The following is a 25,417-nucleotide window of genomic DNA, read 5'->3' as shown; positions in this document are numbered from 1 at the left end:
AGCATCCTCTAGACACTGATAGTTTTCATTTTCTCATCAGATTGGCGACAGCTAAAGAAAAACCTGATTCCACCAGCAAACTCCACCTCCCTGTACTTAGAGTGAAGTTGGAAACATCCATGCCATTTTAAAGAATTTTTTAAGGAAAGTATGTGCCTTTCTGTGTCCAGCACATTTGGACAGATTCTCAGGCCTACCAATCTTCTGTCAATGGAAATCCTCCAATCGACCCTTCCCATTCAAGTGATAGTTTGAAGATGGAAAATGAATCATACCAGTTTCCAAATGACAGACTTTCTATACTTGATTAATTTGAATTTGTCATTTTGAAGACAAGTAACTATAAACTTGCTTTAATACCTTAAAAGGGGATACCCCTGGACGATCTCTACATTCCCAAATCATAGCCCATACATCCCACACCCTAATTCCTTTTGCATTTTCTCCAGATCTAAGGACCTATATTCTGTGCTATTTATGACCAAGCTCTGTCCTATTATATTGCCAAGCAGCTTCATCACATGTGGTTTTCTAAAGTGGTCACTTTCCTCATATTTTGCAATCATTTCAGTCCTTTCTTTCTTTTTCAGAGGCATATATTCTCCATATGGGTAGAAATCACATCAACATTACTTTGTCATTATATTAGTGTGTCAGGGACAGAGAGAGAATCTGTTGCAGTGTGTGTGCATGCTAAGCTGCTTCAGCCATGTTAGACTCTTTGCTACCCTAGGGACTGTAGCCTGCTAGGCTCCTCTGTCCATAGGATTCTCCAGGCAAGAATACTGGAGTGGGTTGCCATTGCCCTCCTCCAGGGGATCTTCCCCACCCAGGGATTTTGAACTCACATCTCTTACATCTCATAACTACATTGGTAGTTATTCAATAAAATAGTTCTGTGAGTAATGAATATATTTTCATACACTGCGGTCAATCACAGTGATCATCTCCTTCCAAAACTGGCACTTCAAAAAGCTGAGAAGCATTTATTTAGTGCCTAAAGAATACATTGGAGAAGGGTATGGCAAACCACTTCAGTATTCTTGCCTTGAGAACCCCATGAACAGTATGAAAAGGCAAAATGATAAGATACTGAAAGAGGATTTCCCCAGGTCAGTAGGTGCCCAATATGCTACTGGTGATCAGTGGATAAATAACTCCAGAAAGAATGAAGGGATGGAGCCAAAGGAAAAACAGTACCCAGCTGTGGATGTGACTGGTGATAGAAGCAAGGTCCAATGCTGTAAAGAGCAATATTGCATAGGAACCTGGAATGTCAGGTCCATGAATCAAGGCAAATTGGAAATGGTCAAACAAGAGATGGCAAGAGTGAACATCGACATTCTAGAAATCAGCAAACTAAAATGGACTGGAATGGGTGAATTTAACTCAGATGACCATTATATCTACTATTGTGGGCAGGAATCCCTCAGAAGAAATGGAGTAGCCATCATGGTCAACAAAAGAGTCCAAAATGCAGTACTTGGATGCAATCTCAAAAATGACACAATGATCTCTGTTCATTTCCAAGGTGAACTTTTCAATATCACAGTAATCCAAGCCTATGCCCAACCAGTAACGCTGAAGAAGCTGAAGTTGAACGGTTCTATGAAGACCTTCAAGACCTTTTAGAGCTAACACACAAAAAAGATGTCGTTTTCATTATAGGGGACTGGAATGCAAAAGTAGGAAGTCAAGAAACACCTGGCATAACAGGCAAATTTGGCCTTGGATTATGGAATGAAGTAGAGCAAAGACTAAGAGAGTTTTGCCAAGAAAATGCACTGGTCATAGCAAACACCCTCTTCCAACAACACAAGAGAAGACTCTACACATGAACATCACCAGATGGTAAACACCGAAATCAGATTGATTATATTCTTTGAAGCCAAAGATGGAGAAGCTCTATACAGTCAGCAAAAACAAGACCAGGAGCTGACTGTGGCTCAGATCATGAACTCCTTATTAGCAAATTCAGACATAAATTGAAGAAAGTAGGGAAAACCAGTAGACCATTTAGGTATGACCTAAATCAAATCCCTTATGATTATACAGTGGAAGTGAGAAATAGATTTAAGGGCCTAGATCTGATCGATAGAGTGCCTGATGAACTATGGAATGAGGTTCATGACATTGTATAGGAGACAGGGATCAAGAACATTCCTATAGAAAAGAAATGCAAAAAAAAAAAAAAAAAAAATGGCTATCTGGGGAGGCTTTACAAATAGCTGTGAAAAGAAGAGAAGTGAAAAGCAAAGGAGAAAAGGAAAGATATAAGCATCTAAATGCATAGTTCCAAAGAATAGCAAGAAAAGATAAAGCCTTCCTCAGCAATCAGTGCAAAGAAATAGAGGAAAACAACAGAATGGGAAAGACTAGAGATCTCTTCAAGAAAATTAGAGATACCAAGGGAACATTTCATACAAAGATGGGCTTGATAAAGGACAGAAATGATATGGACCTAAGAGAAGCAGAAGATATTAAGAAGGGTTGGAAAAAATACACAGAAGAACTGTACAAAAAAGATCTTCACGACCCAGATAATCACGATGGTGTGATCACTCACCTAGAGCCAGACATCCTGGAAAGTGAAGTCAAGTGGGCCTTAGAAAGCATCACTACGAACAAAGCTAGTGGAGGTGATGGAATTCCAGTTGAGCTATTTCAAATCATGAAAGATGATTTCTGAAAATGCTGCACTCAATATGCCAGCAAATTTGGAAAACTCAGCAGTGGCCACAGGACTGGAAAAGGTGAGTTTTCATTCCAATCCCAAAGAAAGGCAATGCCAAAGAATGCTCAAACTACCGCACAATTGCACTCATCTCACACGCTAGTGAAGTAATGCTCAAAATTCTCCAAGTCAGGCTTCAGCAATTCGTGAACCGTGAACTTCCTGATGTTCAAGCTGGTTTTAGAAAAGGCAGAGGAACCAGAGATCTAATTGCCAACATCCGCTGGACCATGGAAAAAGCAAGATAATTCCAGAAAAACATCTGTTTCTGCTTTTTGACTATGTCAAAGCCTTTGACTGTGTGGATCACAATAAACTGTGGAAACTTCTGAAAGACATGGAAATACCAGACCACCTGACCTGCCTCTTGAGAAATCTGTATGCAGGTCAGGAAGCAACAGTTAGAACTGGACATGGAACAAAAGACTGGTTCCAAATAGGAAAAGGAGTACGTCAAGGCTGTATATTGTCACCCTGCTTGTTTAATTTATATGTGGAGTACGTTATGAGAAACGCTGGGCTGGAAGAAGCAGAAGCTGGAATCAAGATGGCTGGGAGAAATATCAATAACCTCAGATATGCAGATGATACCACCCTTATGGCAGAAAGTGAAGAGGAATTGAGAAGCCTCTTGATGAAGATGAAAGAGGAGAGTGAAAAAGTTGGCTTAACGCTCAACATTCAGAAAACGAAGATCATGGCATCTGGTCCCATCACTTCATGGAAAATAGATGGGGAAACAGTGTCAGACTTTATTATTTTGGGCTCCAAAATCACTGCAGATGGTGACTGCAGCCATGAAATTAAAAGACTCTTACTCCTTGGAAGAAAAGTTATGACCAACTTAGATGGCATATTAAAAAGCAGAGACATTACTTTGCCAACTAAGGCCCGTCTAGACAAGGCTATTGTTTTTCCAGTGGTCATGTATGGATGTGAGAGCGCAGACTGTGAAGAAGGTTGAGCACCAAAGAATTGATGCTTTTGAACTGTGGTGTTGGAGAAGACTCTTGAGAGTCCCTTGGACTGCAAGGAGATCCAACCAGTCCATTCTGAAGGAGATCAGCCCTGGGATTTCTTTGGAAGGAATGATGCTAAAGCTGAAACTCCAGTATTTTGGCCACCTCATGCGAAGAGTTGACTCATTGGAAAAGACTCTGATGCTAGGAGGGTTTGGGGGCAGGAGGAGAAGGGGACGACAGAGGATGAGATGGCTGGATGGCATCACTGACTCAATGGATGTGAGTCTGAGTGAACTCTGGGAGTTGGTGGTGACAGGGAGCCCTGGCGTGCTGCGATTCATGGGGTTACAAAGAGTTGGACATGACTGAGCGACTGAACTGAACTGAAAGAATATGTATATTTAGGGTCTGATTATTATTATTTTTTATATTTGAGGAAATCATAATCTGCCCTTTAATTATTGACAGAATTATAGTGGTGTGCTTAAAATTTTGAATTTTGAACCAGATTCTAGTTTTGTAGCTTCAATAATTTACTAGCTCAGCTTTCCTGTTTCATAAAAACAGGCATTCGATTTCACTAGAGAGTAAAAACCAATTAAAATAATTCACAAGCTCTTTCAAGTCTAGACTCACAATATTTGAAGAGAAATTTTGTCTTCAGACTCTTCTGTTTTAATACATCTATCAGCAATAAAGTCTACTGTAATAGCAGATCATCTGATTTTCCTGACTTGGGGAATAGGAGAACATATTTTGAATAAGCTAATATTTTTAAAATATAAAATATTTTTAAAATGTAATTTTTAAAATACAACAAAAATGTTTAAACATTTAAATGTGAAACAAATTATAAAATGAAGAATATAATGTCACAATCTGTTGCTTTTGCATCCAAAATTCATATTTAAATATTCAGTGAGGTAAGTTTGATAAATATATGACATTTCTTCATAACAAAATTGGTTGAATAAACTTTTAATTAAGCTTTATAACTTCACACACACACAGACACACACACATAGTTTACTTACAAAAAAATAATCTATATTTAACTCTTAGTTCAATTTAGTGTGTCTTTGTGTGCGTTTCTTAGCTCTCTTGGCTTCAGTTGCCTGTTTAATATGAAGATAATACCACCACTTATCTGGTACATTCAAATCATTGCTTAGGTTTGTATATATGTAACATGTGTGTATTAATTTTTTAAGAAAACAAATTTCTCCTTGACTCCTGTAATAACTTCATGACTAAAAGGCAATTTGTATACAGATATATTTCAACTATTTAGTGCTAACATTACAAGCAAAGGTTGTAGTGGTGATCAGATGGTGATCTGGCATCAGATCACTGAGAACTTTTTAGGCTGTTAATTTTGATAGACTGTTTATGAAAACACCCAAATTTCTAATGAGTTGGATGAATTAAAGTAGTGTCTGTATTGCAACTCTGTACTTTAATTAGCATTGTACAATCTTCTCTGAATTTTTCTGTATTTGTCAAGTTGAAATTTGAAGAAATCTTCATCAGAATTTATTAATCTACTAGTTACAATATTTTTTCATGACTCTTCAGTATTGGTTTCTTTGTCAATCATTGGCTCACGTTCTTTGCTCAATTTTATCTTTTAAATTAATTTAAAACATTTTAATTGATTAAATATAATAACCCTTCTCTAAACATTTTTTTGTTTTGCAAATAATTTTCCAAATATCATTTCCCTTTTGAGTTTGCAATCATTTGTTTCCTGGACATAAATTATTTTTTGTAGTTAAAATTACCTCTTCTGGCCAAACATAGCTTCACTGTATGTTTTAAGTTGTTCTATTTTAGTTTGTATTTTGTTTTGTTTTTAACTGTTTTGTTTTGAAATGTTGAAACTAGCCAGTGTATCTGAAAAACATAGCTATTTCTTCTTTTCTATGACATAATTTAGAGGTGCCATGTAAATTTATTTGAAGATTAGTTTTATTATAATTTCTGTATCTCAATTAAAAATGAGTTCTTCATAACTATTCCAGCACCATTTATTAAATTATTTATTACCACTCATTTGAAATGGTGTTTTTATTATATAATAGATAATAGTTTGTATATGAGGTGCTATATCTGATGCTAACCAAAGATCTAATAAATTGCATTTTTAACCACTGAAACTATAATTTTTAACAAAGTAATTTAATGTCCCATTTAAAAATATCAGCTTATTGCAAATTTATAGCTCTGTCAAAGTGACAACTGTTTTGAATTTTCTTTTATGATTAGATAAGGCATTTGTTTGCAGTAAAATACTCAGGGCACCTAAGTTTAATTCATTAGTGTGAAAAATTGTTTTTAGGCCAAACATAGTCTAATTCTATCTCATTTTTCGGGTAACCACAGTCGCCTCCATCTAGCAGCCTCTAACTGAATAATAGCTTTGTTATTATTTAACAATATTTAGATTTTTCATTTTAAAATGTCTAAGAATGTATAATAGCATTATATATGACTTTATACACAATAAAGCAACAAGACCATCACATTGAAACTACTACAGTGTGCAAACATTTTCTTATAGGTTACACAATTAAGACCTGGAAATCATGCTTACTCTTTTAATCCTACTGATATTCTCAGTTCACACCTCCTTAATTCATCTTTTATGAACTGCTAGATCCCCTAAGTTCTTTCTATTAACTATAAAGACCATTTATACTCTCAAGGCTTTTTAAACAGCTTTAGTATATAAATTGCAGAGCATTTTAATGATGATACATTATTAAAAAACAGAGACATTACTTTCCCGACAAAAGTCTGTCTAGTCAAAGCTATGGTTTTTCCAGTAGTCATGTATGGATGTTACAGTTGGACTGTAAAGAAAGCTGAACACCAAAGAATTGATGCTTTTGAACTGTGGTGTTAGAGAAGATTCTTGAACAGCAAGGAGATCAAATCAGTCAATCCTAAAGAAAATCAACCCTGAATATTCATTGGAAGAACTGATGCTGAAGCTGAAGCTCCAACTACCTGAGGCAAAGAGTAGACTCATTGGAAAAGACCCTGATGCTAGGAAAGATTGAAGGCAGGAGGAGAAAGGGACATCAGAGAATGAGATGTTTGGATGACACCACTGACTTGGACATGAGTTTGAGCAAGCACTGGGAGTTGGTGATGGACAGGGAAGACTGACATGCTGCAGTCCATGGGGTCACAAAGAGTCAGACATGACTGAGCGACTGAACTGAACTGAATGATAATACAAAATAATAATAAATCTACAAGCAATCAAAATTTGTATGGGTGTGGAATAAATGATGCAAGTGTTTAATACACATTGTCCGCTTAGTGATAATTTACTGCTTAGGGTATTCTACTTGATTAGAAAAAAATAAATTTTCTGTCTTTAATTTATAACATCTACTTCTGCTTTATTGACTATGCCAAAGACTTTGGCTGTATGGACCACAACAAACTCTGGAAAATTCTTAAAGAGAAGGGAATACCAGACCACCTGACCTGCCTCTTGAGAAATCTGTATGCAGGTCAAGAAGCATCAGTTAGAACTGGACATGGAACAACAGACTGGTTCCAAATTGGGAAAGGAGTATGTCAAGGCTGTATATTGTCACTCTGCTTCTTTAACTTATATGCAGAGTACATCATGAGAAACGCTGGACTGGATGAAGCACAAGTTGGAATCAAGACTGCCAGGATAAATATCAATAACCTTAGATATGCAGATGACACCACCCTTATGGCAGAAAGCAAAGAACTAAAGAGCCTCTTGATGAAAGTAAAAGAGAAGAGTGAAAAAGTTGGCTTAAAACTCAACATTCAGAAAACTTAAGATCATGGCAACTTGCTCCATCATTTCATGGCAAATAGATGGTGAAACAGTGGAAACAGTGGCTGAATTTATTTTTCTTGGGCTCCAAAATTACTGCAGATGGTGACTGCAGCAATGAAATTAAAAGACACATGCTCCTTGGAAGAAAAGTTATGACCAACCTAGACAGCATATTAAAAGCAGAGATATTACTTTGCCAACAAAGGTCTATCTAGTCAAAGCTCTGGTTTTCCAGTAGTCCTGTGTGGAGGTGAGAGTTGGACTATAAAGAAAGCTGAGTGCCAAAGAATTGATGCTTTTGAACTGTGTTTGTTGGAGAAGACTCTTGAGAGTCCCTTGGACAGCAAGGAGATCCAACCAGTCCATCCTAAAGGAGATCAGTCCTGGGTGTTCATTGGAAGGACTGATGCTGAAGCTGAAACTAGAATACTTTGGCCACCTGATATGAAGAACTGACTCACTTGGAAAAACCCAGATGCTGGGAAAGATTGAAGGCAGTAGGACAAGGGGATGATAGAGGATGAGATTGTTGGATGGCTTCACCAGCTCAATGGACATGAGTTTGAGTACATTCTGGAGTTGGTGATGGACAGGGAGGCCTGGTGTGCTGCAGTCCATGAGGTCACAAAACGTCAGACAACTAAACTGAATTTATACTAATATCCTTTAAAAATTCCACATGTGATACTGGAGAAGACTTGAGAATCCCTTGGACAGCAAGGAGATTAAACCAGTCATTCCTAAAGGACATCAACTATGAATATTTTTTGGAAGACTGATGCTAAAGCTGAAGCTCCAATACATTAGCCATCTGATATGAAGAACCAATTCACTCTAAAAGACTTGGATGCTGGGAAAGATCGAGGATAGGAGAAGTGGATGACACAAGATAAGATGGTTGGATGGTATCACTGACTCAAAGGGCATATGTTTGAGCAAACTCTGAGAGATAGTGAAGGACAGGGAATCCTGGTGTGTTGCAGTCCATAGGGTTGCAAAGAGTCAGACATGACCAAATGACTGAACGTCTCCCTATATACTGGAGAAAGTTTGAGTCAATGTTATTCCTATCCTTGCTGTTCTTGTTTTAGGAAAGAATGATTTGAATATAAAATCTGGAATACCATAAACATGATTCAATAATTAGATCCAAAATTTTGCTATATGCCTTCTTGTTTAGTGTTAAAATTTATGTATTTTACTTAAAAACAGGAACCTTATACAAATTATTAAATTGGTTTCTATATCAATAGATTCTTCTAGTTATCATGTACTGATAATTTAGCAAAGATATCCTCTTCCTTAAATGTCATTTATTCTACTGTTCCTTATTCTTATGAAAGGAAGAGAGCATGGCATTATAACCTTTGGATGTACCTAATTCTTTGATACAATAACAAATAAATTAAGCTTGCTTAATATGAGCTGTGTTTACAACTGTATTTACAACTTTTTACTCAAGTATCTTAAAGTGCTTGAATAAAAGAAGTACATACAACATTTCCTAATACTGATATTTCTTCTTATGTTATCAATTCCTATGGCTTCAACATGAAATTGAATATCCAAATTTAAAATTACTTTTAAAATTCTAAAGAAGCATATACATATGTTATTTCAATATTCTGTTATTTCAATATGCATTTGTTGTTTTTTAGTCACTATGCAATGTCTGACTTTTTGTGACCCTCTGGACAGTAACCACTAGGCTCCTTTGCCCATGGGATTTCCCCAGCAAGAACCCTGGAGTGAATTGCCATTTCCTTCTCTGGGGGATATTCCTGACCCTGGAATAAAACCCTCATGTCCTGCATTGGCAGGAGGATTCTTTGCTACTGAGCCACCAGAAAAGCCCATATGTACGTTTCTCCGTCCATGGGATTTTCCAGGCAAGAGAACTGGAGTGGGTTGCCATTTCCTTCTCCAGAGGATCTTTCCAACCCAGGAATTGAACCCAGGTCTCCTGCATTGTAGGCAGACGCTTTACCCTCTGAGCCACCAGGGAATTCCTATATTTATGCACAACCACATATAAATCATTATGGCATATATGCCTAATTCATTTTTAAAATACACAATTAAAATTCATGTGTAATTGTCATATGTTTTTGTCAATAATTCTTAGTACACAGAAGCATATTCTAGTCATAGCTACTAAATAAAAAACAAGAACATGAAAAAAGACAAATATATAGATATATGTTCAATTAAATGAACCAATGTCCTCATAAAAGTCTATTTAGAAACTCCTCATTGAAATTATTTTTCCTCCAGCTTCTTTTTCATTATAGCAATTCAATTATTATATGCCATTAATTCCTTGTTGTCATTATTATTACCTCAGTTTTCTGAATAAATCAAGACCTTCTTATGTTCACACTTCTCCTCTGCTTAAACTTTCCTTTTTTTCTGTTGTCATATTTCTGTAGGCATTAGAGTGAATGATCTCACTTGTTCACCAAGCTGCAGCTTAACAGTACCTTTCTTGTAGGGAACACTTTACTTTTTTTTTTCCATAGAAGGAAGGGAACACTAACTGTCATGACAACCAAAGAAAAGCCTCCCAGGGGATGCACTTATTTACAGGGGTGCAGGCTGTCATCTCCTGGTTGAATGACATTTGAGCTGCTATTGAAAGAGAGCCATTCTCTCATGCCTCTGCCTGGGAGCACAGTGAATCCCAGTGGATGGCAGCAATACTCCAAGAAGGTTTCAGTTGTATACCAAGACAGTGAATTCTATGACTTTGTTGATAAATCATAACATGAAGGCAGGCAGGAACTTTCACTGATTGTATAGTTAGGACAGAGAGCAGCATTATAAGGTTATGCACTGGCCTTTTGGTTGAAGAAATAGATTTCTAGATTATTATTAATTTGTATCTTATGAGTTTTAGAAAATACAGTCTGCTTTTTCCAGAATAAAAACTCATATTATTTTATTAGGACACTAAAGCCTCTTAATGAAAGTGAAAGAGGAGAATTAAAAAGTTGGCTTAAAGCTCAACATTCAGAAAACTAAGATCATGGCATCTGGTCCCATCACTTCATGGGAAATAGACGGGGAAACAGTGAAAACAGTGTCAGACTTTATTTTGGGGGGCTCCAAAATCACTGCAGATGGTGATTGCAGCCATGAAATTAAAAGACTCTTACTGTTCGGAAGGAAAGTTATGACCAACCTAGATAGCATATTGAAAAGCAGAGACATTACTTTGCCAACAAAGGTCCATCTAGTCAAGGCTATGGTTTTTCCTGTGGTCATGTATGGATGTGAGAGTTGGACTGTGAAAAAAGCTGAGTGCCAAAGAATTGATGCTTTTGAACTGTCCCTTGGACTGCAAGGAGATCCAACCAGTCCATTCTAAAGGAGATCAGTCCTGGGTGTTCATTGGAAGGACTGATGCTGAAGCTGAAACTCCAATACTTTGGCCACCTCATGCGAAGAGTTGACTCATTGGAAAAGACTCTGATGCTGGGAGGGATTGGGGGCAGGAGGAGATGGGGACGACAGAGGATGAGATGGCTGGATGGCATCACCGAATCAATGGACATGAGGATGAGTGAACTCCAGGAGTTGGAGATGGACAGGGAGGCCTGGAGTGCTGTGATTCATGGGGTCACAAAGAGTCGGACATGACTTAGTGACTGAACTGAACTGAAGAGGTTCTATTAGGTAATTTTTATTATTAAGAATTCCATAGGTATGCTTCTAATTGACATTTTCCTATATTACTCTTTTCTTGTGCTGTTTAAATTCACTTAATGATCATGGTTACAGAATGAGTAGGGCAACTTCATGTTATGTTTCTCATTTATCTCTTAAAATATTTTCTAATTCTTGGAATTTTACTCACCATCTGGATCTAGAACATTTTTGTGCAGGAAGTTATCACATTGACCAAAAAGTTAATTCAGGCTTTTCCATACATCTTAGAGAAAAACCCAAATTAATTTTTTGGCCAACCCAACTTTTCAAATTAAATATTTGTTTATTATTCATATGTTGAAGAATTCAGAAACCTTAGGTAGTAACATATCCTTGGAGGAATAAATAATGGTGATATTCTAACTTGTGACCACATGTGTTGTTTAAATTTTCAGGTAGTTTTTCCAGGGGGTAGGATCTCCATTGAAACTGCAGTTAACTGTTACATACCCCAAATTGCTCAGCCTGAATCCATAAAAGTTCTATTAACAAGTTCTCATGTGTTGCTCCTTTCCAAGAGCCTTTAACTTCCGACTGATTCACAAAATGTATTTTTTGTCCTTCAGTAGCTAGTTTTGTGTGACTCTTTACAATTCCATGGTCTGCAGCACGTCAGGCTCCTCTGTCCTCCACTATCCCCCAGAGTTTGCTCAAATTCATGTCCTCTGAGTTAATGATGCTATCTAACCATTTCATCTTCTGCTGCCCCTTTCTCTTTTGCCTTCAATCTTTCCCATCATCAGGGTCTTTTCAAATGAGTTGGCTCTTTGCATCACATGGCCAACATATTGCAGCTCCAGCATCAATACTTCCAATGAATATTCAGGGTTGATTTCCCTTAGGATGAACTGGTTTGATCTCCTTGCTGTCCAAGGGATTCTCAAGAGTCTTCTCCAGCACCACAGTTCAAAAGCATCTTTGGTGCTCAGGCTTCTTTATGGTACAATTCTCACATCCATACGTGACTACTGGAAAAACCGTAGCTTTGACTAGAAGGACCTTTGATTGCAAAGTGATATCTCTGCTTTTTAATACACTGTCTAGGTTTGTCACAGCTTTTCTTCCAAGGAGCAAGTGTCTTTTAATTTCATGGCTGCAGTCACCATCTGCAGTGATTTTGGAGCCCAAGAAAGTAAAATCTGTCACTGGTCCCACATTTTTCCCATTCTGTTTGCCATGAAATGGTGGGACAAGATGCCATTATCTTATTTCTTTTAATATTGAGCTTAAAGCCAGATTTTTCACTCTCTTTCACTGTCCTCAAGAAGCTATAATAGGTTAGAAGATGGGCAAGCTGGCAAATTCATTCCTCCTGCTATGGTGTCCCCAGCTCCTCGTCCCTGCTCCTATTTGACATCGCCTTTGTTTTCCTCATCTAGTGCTTGGTCTTTGCTTTTTTTCCTGGACATTTTGCATTTTTCAGAGTTCTTTACAGAGATGTGACCCATCATGCCATCTCTCTATTGGTTTATCCCATCTTATATTTTGTGTATGAATGTGTGTGTGTGTGTGTGTACACTCTTCCTTCTACTCATATCTGTCCACACAACTGGGGTTTGGATTTATCAACACCCAATTATTGATAAGTTTTCCTTAAGGGATTAATATTTTACTGAAGCTAATCGTTAACATGAAAAAGTAAGAGATCTGATGGGTCCCCAGATTATTTTTAGTATATGATTTAAAAGAAATCTCTGTAGTTCACTTATATCGCTTTGAGAATTTTACTTGGAAAACAGTCTGGAAATCTGACAAGAATAAACTTTCACATAATTTTTTCACTCTCTAACTGGCAAGATCAGAAATGCCATGAAAAGTAGACTGTCGTACAGTATATTTTCTACTTCAGCTGGTTTCTGCACTCGTGCAGACACACAGTCATATGCTTGCATACATAAAATCACATTCTCAAAGCCTAAAGAAGAAAAGAGCGGGGGAGACCTGTGTTCAATTATCTCCCAGGCTTTGTCCAAAGATTAATTGATCTAAGAGATAATAACACCTGGTAATAATCTTTTTCTACTTATAAGGGGGCTGACAAAGTGAACAGAATGTATTTTTCTCACTGTTTCTGTTCGTTATTGTAAAAATAACCAACTCAAATTTTAGATATGATGCAAATTCCATTTTTAAATATGGGAAAGCCTATTAAGAAATTCAGTCCACATGCTAATTTAGCTTTTATAGTATTAAGATATGTACATAGAGAGACAGTGTAATACCAGCATATTATTTCAGTGCCCACTTCATTCCATTTCATTTTACTCTAGGCACAATTAAGTCTAGATAGCACAGTTCATGTGTTTTATGAGGCACTGAACTGGTAGCATATGAGAAAATCATGCCCGTTCTTGCTGCTGCTTCTGACAGGGTGGGGAGATAATAGGCCAATCTTCCTTCTTGATGACTCTTGCCTGACCAGAGAAGATGAGGGAGAAGAGGAATTGAATCGTTTTAAAGGAGGCATTTGTGCAGAATGAAGAGTGAACTATCAATTGAGTCGTACTTGACAGAAAATGGCACTTTTGCCTTCCGGCATCTTTTTAAGAGTAAGAACAAAGTTATATTTAATACCTTCTTGATTTCATCCAATGAACATTGAATTTTCGCAAACATATATCAGAATAAATGGTATCTTGGTGTCATGTTATTATCATAGGTAACTTCATAGAAGAGGGAGACTATAACCTCATTTTAGCTAATTTCCTGGGATTGATCTCCCTGTTTGAAGTCAATATAAGTGACAAGACACAGAGGAATTTCCATAAAACTTAATTATAAAGGCATAGGGCTCAAATTCCCAAATACAATTTAAAATTCATATCAATTAAACTCTCATTTCATAAATTAGTGATAAAAACTACAAAATATTATTAATACTGTTTATGTGTCTACAGTATTCCTTATCTATTGATATAAAAATTTAAGCTCTTTCTATATCATCTGGAAAACCATAAAATAAGACAAACTATCTATATTATACTTCTATCTTTCTAGTTCTTTGAAATTCCACTTACTTTACTGAATTTTCCATTGTCTTGGTTTTTAGTTTTGTTTTTTGTTTTGTTTTTCATTTTTAATAAACAGAATATTGGATAGTTTTTCAGTTATTTTTATTTCAGTGTTACTTAAACAGTCTATTCATGGCAGGAATTATAAACATGTATGGCAGTAACAGTAGTAAAAGATACTGAATTGGTAGTGATTCTTTATGGTTATAATCATTTTGGTTTAGGATGGCTTCACATTATATATGGTAAATCCCATAAACATAAGATGAATTTAAGCTTAGATATAACAAATGAAGGTTTTTTTTAATAATAGAAACTTGGACCAAGCTATGGATATCCTGAGATATCTGTTTTGTTTCATAAAACCTCCTTCAACTCATCTCAGGGCCTGGATTCTGAATGTCTTTTATTTTATTGTGCCTGCTGTTCTATCACAGAGACTAAAACACAGTATCTGATAATTTCTTTTTACTCCTTTCAGCATCTTATTTCACATTCCTTGAAAACTCTCGCAAATGGCTGATTATTACACATAATTCTCTTTTAAGGGTGTTTCATGTCCATTTTTATAAGAATTTGCAACTGATCATGGAAGGTTAATTCAGCACTATTTTAGTCCAGAAGACTTCTTTATTTGTATTCGTTATAATAGAGCTACTAGTCAATTTATAAATACATGCATGGCTCATATTTATTATATATAAACCTAAATCCTTATCTTTCAAATTTAAAACTCATAATCTATCAGATCTTCCATATTGACAAATATAAAATTAAAGTACCAGTTTTGCAGTTATGTGTTTTGCCAAAATGTGTTGAAACCATTTCTCCTTTAGTTACTGACAAATTCGTTGACAAAATTATACTGTTGGGGGGAGGAGGGGTTAAAGCTTTAAAGCACATTAAATTTAGCTCAGAAAGAAAGCATTAGGATTTTTAAAACATTATAGAAGAATTTCTTAACTCATTTATCAGTTGATTTGAAATGCTGATACCTTTATTCTTGAGTTTAACCACCAATACATAAATTACTTTAAGTATTTGTTCTATCTTTTAATAGTGCAAATTATTCCATTTTTCTGTCTTCTATATAAATAGAAAATTATAAAGCATTATTTAATTCCAACTATTGTATTTGAAATATGCTAAACAATTCTTCAGTGGAAGGTTAAAAAATATAAACATATATATATATATATATATACATATATGCGTATCTATACACACACGTGTGTGTGTGTGTGTTAGTCACTGAGTCATGTCTGACTCCTTGCGACCCCATGGGCTATACATCCTGCCAGGCTCCTCTGTCCATGAAATTCTGCAGGCAAGAATATTGGAGTAGGTTACCATTTCTTCCCATAGGGGATATTATACATATATATCAAATAAAACACTATGATTTAGGGAAGCTATCCAATGGCATTATTTTGGAGTTGAAAAATGATGGAGTAAAATAAGAGAAATTGTCATTCCAATGAGTCCTCTTAATATGTGGTTGTTATTTATTAGCCTTTAATTACATTATGCATCATGATTGACAATAAATGGTGGAAAATCTGTTTTGAACAATACTGTAGATGGGTATGGAAAACATACTAATCACCTTGGCAATAACTTGCACTTAAATGGGATGAGACTTTTAATATTGTTCTATTGAGAAATTCAGATTTGACAGACTTATTCTGTTTGATATGCTTAAAGATATAAGCAATAGTAGATATCATCTCTCAATGTCAATAATTACTAGATAATATACACATTTTATTATTGGGAACTCAAAGAAGGTTGGTGGTCATGCATAAATTTATAGTGTGAGCCATTAAGATAAAAAAAAAAACAAAACATTTTCTTTTCAGATTTAAGCACAAAACCAAGAAAAGTAAAAGTTTTGTAAAGATTGATCTCCAATTAGTGAACTAAGGAACAAATAAATTATTTTATTTTATAAATGTAAAAAATATAAAGTTTTACCAAGAAAGACCTTTTATATACAGTTCAGTTCAGTTCAGTCGCTCAGTCATGTCTGACTCTTTGCAACCCCATGAATCGTAGCACGATATGCCTCCCTGTCCATCACCAACTCCTGAAGTTTACTCATCCTCATGTCCATTGTGTTGGTGATGCCATTCAGCCATCTCATCCTCTGTCATCCCCTTCTCCTCCTGCCCTCAATCCCTCCCAGCATCAGAGTCTTTTCCAATGAGTCAGCTCTTCACATGAGGTGGCCAAAGTATTGGAGTTTGAGCTTTAGCATCAGTCCTTCCTAGGGCTGATCGCCGTTAGGATACACTGGTTGGACCTCCTCGTAGTCCAAGAGACTCTCAAGAGTCTCTTCCAACACCACAGTTCAAAAGCACCGATTCTTTGGCACTCAGCTTTCTTCACAGTCCAACTTTCACATCCATACATAACCACTGGAACAACAATAGCCTTGACTAGACAGACCTTTGTTGACAAAGTAATGTCTCTGCTTTTTAATATGCTATCTAGTTGGTCATAATTTTCCTTCCAAGGAGTAAGTGTCTTTTAATTTCATGGCTGCGGTCACCATCTGCAGTGATTTAGGAGCCCCAAAAGTAAAGTCTGACACTGTTTCCCTATCTATTTCCCATGAAGTGATGGGACCAGATGCTGTGATCTGAGTTTTCTGAATGTTGAGCTTTAAGCCAACTTTTTCACTCTCCTCTTTCACTTTCATCAAGAGGCTTTTTAGTTCCTCTTCACTTTCTGCCATAAAGGTGGTGTCATCTGCATATCTGAGGTTATTGATATTTCTCCCAGCAATCTTGATTCCAGCTTACGTTTCTTCCAGTCCAGCATTTCTCATGATGTACTCTGCATATAAGTTAAATAAACAGGGTGACAATATACAGCCTTGACGTACTTCTTTTCCTATTTGGAACCAGTCTGTTGTTCCATGTCCAGTTCTAACTGTTGCTTCCTGACCTGCATACAAATTTCTCAAGAGGCAGGTCAGGTGGTCTGGTATTCCCATCTATTTCAGTCAGAATTTTCCACAGTTGATTATGATCCACACAGTCAAAGGCTTTGGCATAGTCAATAAAGCAGAAATAGATGTTTTTATGGAAATTTCTTGCTTTTTTGATGATCCAGTGGATGTTGGCAATTTGATCTCTGATTCCTCTGCCTTTTCTAAAACCAGGTCAAACATCTTGAAGTTCATGGTTCATGTATTGCCGAAGTCTGGCTTGGAGAATTTTGATCATTACTTTACCAGCATGTCAGATCAGTGCAATTGTGTGGTCATTTGAGTATTCTTTGGCATTGCCTTTCTTTGGGATTGGAATGCAAACTGACCTTTTCCAGTCCTGTGGCCACTGCTGAGTTTTCCAAATTTGCTGGCATATTGAGCACAGCACTTTCACAGCATCATCTTTCAGGATTTGAAATAGCTCCACTGGAATTCCAACACCTCCACTAGCTTTGTTCGTAGTGATGCTTTCTAAGGCCCACTTGACTTCACATTCCAGGATGTCTGGCTTTATGTGAGTGATCACACCATCATGATTATCTGAGTCATGAAGCTCTTTTTTGTACAGTTCTGTGTTTTTGTGCCACCTCTTCTTAATATCTTCTGCTTCTGTTAGGTCCATACAATTTCTGTCCTTTATCAAGCCCATCTTTGCATGAAATGTTCCCTTGGTATCTTTAATTTTCTTGAAGAGATCTCTAGTCTTCCTCTTTCTGTTGTTTTCCTCTATTTCTTTGCATTGATCACCGAGGAAGGCTTTCTCATCTCTCCTTGCTATTCTTTGGAACTCTGCATTCAAATGGGAATATCTTTCCTTTTCTTCTTTGCTTTTCACTTCTCTTCCTTTCACATTATTTGTAAGGCCTCCTCAGAGAACCATTTTGCTTTTCTGAATTTCTTTTTCATGGGGATGGTCTTGATCCCTGTCTCCTGTACAATGTCATGAAACTCTGTCCATAGTTCATCAGGTACTCTATCAAATCTAGTCCCTTAAATCTATTTCTCACTTCCATTGTATAATCATAAGGGATTTGATTTAGGTCATACTTGAATGTCTAGTAGTTTTCCCTACTTTCTTCAATTTAAGTCTGAATTTGGCAACAAGGAGTTCATGATCTGAGTCACAGTCAGCTTCCAGTCTTGTTTTTGCTGACTGTATAAAACTTCTCCATCTTTGGCTGCAAAGAACATAATCAATCTGATTTCAGTATTGACCATCTACTGATGTCTATGCGTAGAGTCTTCTCTTGTCTTGTTGGAAGAAGGTGTTTGCTATGACCAGTGTGTTCTCTTGGCAAAACTCTATTACCTTTGCCCTGCTTCATTTTGTACTCCAAGGCCAAATTTCCCTTTACTCCAGGTGTTTCTTGACTTCCTACTTTTGCATTCCAGTCCCCTATAATGAAAAGATCTTTTTTGGGTATTAGTTCTAAAAGGTCTTGTAGGTCTTCATAGAACCATTCAACTTCAGCTTCTTCAGCGTTACTGGTTGGGGCATAGGCTTGGATTACGGTAATATTGAATGGTTTTCCTTGGAAATAAACAGAGATCATTCTGTCGTTTTTGAGATTGCATCCAAGTACTGCATTTCGGACTCTTTTGTTGCCCATGATGGCTACTCCATTTCTTCTAAGGGATTCCTGCCCACAGTAGCAGATATAATGGTCATCTGAGTTAAATTCACCCATTCCAGTCCATTTTAGTTCGCTGATTCCTAGAATGTCAACGTTCACTCTTGCTATCTCCTGTTTGACCATTTCCAATTTGCCTTGATTCATGGACCTAGCATTCCAGGTTCCTATGCAATATTGCTCTTTGCAGCATCAGACCTTGCTTCTATCACCAGTCACATCCACAACTGGGTATTGGTTTTGCTTTTGCTCTGTCCCTTCATTCTTTCTGGAGTTATTTCTCCACTAATCTCCAGTAGCATACTGGAGTACATATACAGTACATGTCCACAACTCCTTTTCCACACCTCGTATATCTCAAAAGCTCTAGTAGCAAGCATAATCATATGGTCCATTAATGGAAACCTTGTGTGAATTAGCATGAAGTTATTTATGACCTTTATGTATTTTGCTGTGATTGTATGCATGTCTTGTTGAAAATATGTTAACATATGTGAAAATATGCAAATTTAGAGTTTTCTCCAAACCTGCTGGGACGGTATTACTCATCAATTTTATAAATCTGAAAATTCTAAATTCTGCAGGACATCTGCCCCTGAGAGGTTTCCTAAGCAAATATGTATATGAACACTGAGAACCATTAATTTATATACCTTCTGTCTATTTTGCAATGGCTTATTTAATAAAAAAAAAACTAATTGTCCCTATAACATGATATTTAACTGCATTTGCCTTAGTGAATGTGCATTTTCATATGTCCCAATAAGCTGGCATTGAACACAAAACTCTACCCCTTTTTAATAACACCAAGCACTTTCCCAGAATGGTGCTGGTTTATACCAATGTCCTGGCCAATTATTAACTGGACTCCTTTTACTCAGACATATCATGATTCAGATTGTAAGTTAAACATCTTCCTTTTCCTTCCACTCCTTGACACCTTTCATTCTCTGTCTCCCCATCTTCACTTCCCAGTACTGGGAAAATCTCACCCCTTTTTCAGGATACTCCATATCTAGGAAGCCACTTAGGGCTGTCTGGACATATGACTAACTGATGGGAAAGGGTTTCTACTGTCAATCCACATATTCAATATAAGCAAAGTTATCATCATTTTTTTTAAGATACAAAAATAAATAGGAACGCATATATCTTAGCACAACAATGGATTACTGTAAGAATTTCATGGATTCCTCTTCCATCTGGGTAAACAAAGGTTAGTGGTTAGACCCAAGGAGAAGAAAGTGGGTGGAGAACCAGGGGCACAATATTCTGTGCCTAAAGTGGGGCTGATTTCTGGCTTTTTCATATGACTTTTCCTTATATGTTCTATAACACATTTTAGCACAGTTATATATACACAGATTTATAGAAAATTTTGAATTTCAAGTGTAAGTAAGGCAAGTTTCCCATGTGTTGAATTCAATTTTGTTTCAAAGCATGCTCCAAGACACCTAGTCACCTTCCGCTTTACTCTCTATATCTAAATGTGTGAGGATGAGTTTAAGATGTATTTACATTCTGTGAAAGTATACATATTTAGCTGCATGTCAATTTCAATGTCAAACATTTTTATTCCCTTACAGTCACTGTTACACTGATGTTATAATAATTTTTTTGTAAAATATTGCATTATCAGTATTTTTGTTAAAGGCAATCATTATTGCTATTAACAGTAGAGTAACTTTAATTATTTCACTTCTCTCTACTTTTTTGCTAGGAAAGAATTTGACCTTATATAAAGATAACGTTTCTCTAAGCAAATAAAATTGTTTTCTCCAAAGCTTTATGAACTGACCAACTTTCCCCAAAATAATTTAAAATCAACCTGCCTTGGGCAAATATCTGCTGTTTACTTCTGTTCTATTTCAATCTGATCAAGTGTAACAAATGAATTGCTAACATGGACCTGGAGGAGTGTCCTTTAACAGATGTGAGTGAACAGATGAGCAGTCAGAGAAAGTTTAGAAATTATGTAATCAACAACATCTTCATGACCTTTAGAAACATCTCTTACCAATTAAATCATCACTTTGTGACTTTGGAAGTTATTACAAAATACTTTCATGTACATATGAAATTGCCTTAAAATAGTACTCACACAGTGAGAAGAGTTTTCAAATTGAACTATTTCTCTGATGTATGTTGAATAAAACTTTATTTTTATAGGAATCTACTTGGGGTTCTTATTGATATAATTATGAGTTTCTAAAATCTACCTCATTAAAAATCATGGTCTCCTTAAAATACATCATCCATTGGTAGCAGATGCAAACTTGTTTAGAGGAAATACATGTTTTTAATATATTTGAAAAATTCTTCAAATATATATTGCTAACTTTTATTATGATTTTCAGACCACATAGGACACCACAAAGATTTTTTTCTGATGGCTGTTTGCTGTGCAGATTTTCTTGTTTATGTTCCATTCCTGCATTGGAGCTAAGTCAAGTGTACATACATAATTTGAAGAGTGAATTCAGTGCTTGTTCAGGCTGAAAGCTGTATGCATTTAGATAAGAAGGAATAAGGAATAAGAGGAAAAATAACCTTGGAAACCATCTTCTGTTTTCTAGTGCTATATGTTTTACTAAATCAAACAACCCTTATTATGAGTTTTCAATCTCTTTTTAACATAAAAACACAAAGAAGAAATATTTATAAAATTAATATTTTTCAAATATTATTTTGCCTGAAGTTATTTATTTTTACCATAACTTTTGAAAGATGATCTACTAATAAAACTATATGAATGAAGATTCAAGCCCAAAACATTTTGCTTTTATATTTCTAATTAAATGGCAGAATGTATAAAACATTGTTAATATATTTTATTTTATTTTTTAACTTGAAAATATTGTATTGGTTTTGCCATATATTGACATGAATCTGCCACAAGTATACATGTGTTTCCCATCCTGAACCCTCCTCCCTCCTCGCTCCCCATACCATCCCTCTGGGTCGTCCCAGTGCACCAGCCCCAAGCATCCAGTATTGTGCATCGAACCTGGACTGGCGACTCGTTTCATATATGATATTATACATGTTTCAATGCCATTCTCCCAAATCATCCCACCCTCTCCCTCTCCCAAAGAGTCCAAAAGACTTCTATACATCAGTGTCTCTTTTGCTGTCTCGTATACAGGGTTATTGTTACCATCTTTCTAAATTCCATATATATGCATTAGTATACTGTATGGGTGTTTTTCTTTCTGGCTTACTTCAGTCTATATAATAGGCTCCAGTTTCATCCACCTCATAAGAACTGATTCAAATGTATTCTTTTTAACGGCTGAGTAATACTCCATGGTGTATATGTACCACTGCTTTCTTATCCATTCATCTGCTGATGGACATCTAGGTTGCTTCCATGTCCTGGCTATTATAAACAGTGTTGCAATGAACATTGGGGTACACATGTCTCTTTCAATTCTGGTTTCCTCAGGGTGTATGCCCAGCAGTGGGATTGCTGGGTCATAAGGCAGTTCTATTTCCAGTTTTTTAAGGAATCTCCACACTGTTCTCCATAGTGGCTGTACTAGTTTGCATTCCCACCAACAGTGTAAGAGGGTTCCCTTTTCTCTGTTTTCCTTTTTAAGCTAAGAAAGTTCATCCAATATAAGTAGTGGTGTAATTTAGTAAATAAATTTATAGAATTGAATCAGGTGATCTTTTTGTTCAGTTCCCAGTGAAATGTGCATGACATTTTGTCTTCTCTTCATTTTGCATTTTCAGCACACAGAGAAAATATTGGAGAGGGTAAATGCATAATATATTTTAAAATAATTTGAAACATTTCAACTTGCAGTTAAAAGTGAAGTGAACTTAACTCCAAAATATGGTTATGTCAAGGGTTTAATATGACCCTTCCTTTTTCTACTAGATATTAAATAACTTTCTATAATTTTAATGGGAACTACAGCAAAGTTGAGGCTAGATTAATCTTCAATAAATAAACAAAACAGTTATTTAATATAAAATATTTCATTGTGGATCACGTCTATTTAATAGCAAATTAAACTACAATAATTATAACTCAATCAGCACTCCTAAATACTAATGAAGAATTCTGAATATTAATTTGTCAAGCAAACTTTTTTTTAAAATGAAGAGGAGACCAGAATTTCATGACACTGATTTTCAACAATAATTTAATTAATAAACATAAACCTACAATAGTGATTGGAGACTGATTTCAGAATAGTAATCATACAAATCTGCATTCTTAGTATAATCTTTTAATCATTCACCTGTAATCTATATTTTTTAAGGCTGAAATGGTAATATCTGGATATATACACATATATCCTATTTGAATAATGGATAATTTTTGACTTGATTTGTAAATCCTCTTAAAATATAAAGATAACTTTTCTCATTGGGACAGTTATAAAGCTTGCCTGGTTTCAAACAAAGTTTCTTGCAGCTCACATTTAAGTTGTACAAAAAAACAAAACAAAAAAAAACACCACATTACCACTACCACCACCAAAACAAAATCACTCCAATCGCTATTTTTTCTTCAAACTAAAATTTAAGTGTTATCTTTTCTGTCTTAAATCTGATGACATATAAAAAACTGACAACATCTAATTGACATTTAAAAGACTGTCTAATAATTGTGGATTTTTTAATATGGATATGGAAAGATACTGTTGATAAAGGATCTAAATTAGATTAATGTTAATGAACATTTTGTTGTTATTCTTGATGCAGTTTGTGGTTCTGGGTGGATAGGTTATTTTTTGGTAATCATGCCAAAGTGAAATTCAAGGAACATTTCAGGGCAGGGTCTTTAAAAATAATCTGATAACCTTTGTTCACCATGTGTAACCTTATGCCTCTTACAAAAATTTAACTAAAATGCACCATTATGCAGATCCTATATATAGCTCATATTTTTCTTATTTGTGCAAAGTTAATAACAAATGTTTTACTGGTTTATATGCAAAATTAAGAATAATGATGTTATGGAACTAACCAATGTTTTTAACAGAAGGTAATTTAAAAAATAGAATACATATTTCTGCAGAGTAGTATCTCCTTTAGAAGTTGGCTCCTGGAAGTCAGGCATTATGTAGTAGCTTTATACTTTATCCCTCTTAGTCCCTATCATTTTTATCACTTAAAATTCCAAGTTCAAAGGGATCTAAATCACTCATATGATAATTCTATTTCTTCTTACACATTTTTAAGTGGTCATAAATAGACAGCTTAAAACATCTCTGATAATGAAGTCAGTATTTGTTAAAACAGGTTATCTTTATTTCTATGACAAAATACATACTTAGTAAGTCTTTTGAGTTAAAAGAAATAATTATCAATCAATATATTATTATCCTAATGTATGGGGAAGAAGACATTTTTTTCATGTTCTTTTGAAGATTCTGTTTAAGATTTCTTATATCAGTTCACTACTTCTCCCTCCAAAAGGAGAGACAGAGAGAAACTGACATTCTATCTTGACCTATTAATGCTATTAAATGAATCTGAACAGAGCTCAAGTGCATCACATTTTCTTTTTTTTTGGAAGTAATGGATTTGAAAGAGAGCTACCAAAGATTTCAAGTACTTCCTTATCTTGCCTGTCAATTGATGATAGTGACACCATGGAACAACTAAATATTGTTCAGATAATTAAAAAAAAATTAAGTTATCATACCAGTTAGAATAAGACCATAAATGAACTAACTAATTATAGCCTAAGATAAACTTGCAGAAGTATTACTGTTATAAATAAACAGTGAAAGACCAAGAATATAGTCAATAGGGAGCCCAATGATATGAAACATTCTCTGGATGACATCAGTTCAGTTCAACTCAGGCGCTAAGTCGTGTCCAACTCTTTGTGACCCCATGAATCTCAGCACGCAGGCCTCCCTGTCCATCACCAACTCCCTGAGTTCACTCAAACACATGTCCATCGAGTCGGTAATGCCATCCAGCCATCTCATACTCTGTCATCCCCTTCTCCTCCTGCCCTCAATTCCTCCCAGCATCAGAGTCTTTTCCAATTAGTCAACACTTTGCATGAGGTGGCCAAAGTACTGGAGTTTCAGCTTCAGCATCAGTCCTTCCAATGAACACCCAGGGCTGATCTTTAGGATGGACTGGTTGGATCTCCTTGCAGTTCAAGGGACTCTCAAAGAGTCTTCTCCAACACCACAGTTCACAAGCATCAATTCTTCAGTGCTCAGCTTTCTTCACAGTTCAACTCTCACATCCATACATGACCACTGGAAAAACCATAGCCTTGACTAGATGGACCTTTGTTGGAAAAGTAATGTCTCTGCTTTTGAATATGCTATCTAGATTGGTCATAACTTTGCTTCCAAGGAGTAAGTGGAATGTTTTAATTTTATGACTGCAGTCACCATCTGCAGTGATTTTGGAGCCCAAAAAAATAAAGTCAGCCACTGTTTCCACGGTTTCCCCATCTATTTCCCATGAAGGATGGGACCGGATGCCATGATCTTCGTTTTCTGAATGTTGAGCTTTAAGCCAACTTTTTCACTCTCCTCTTTCACTTTCATCAAGAGGCTTTTTA

This window comes from Bison bison, unplaced genomic scaffold, assembly GCF_000754665.1.
Source record: "Bison bison bison isolate TAMUID 2011002044 unplaced genomic scaffold, Bison_UMD1.0 scf7180017864537, whole genome shotgun sequence".
NCBI lineage: Eukaryota > Metazoa > Chordata > Mammalia > Artiodactyla > Bovidae > Bison > Bison bison.
This window is presented reverse-complemented; position numbering follows the sequence as displayed.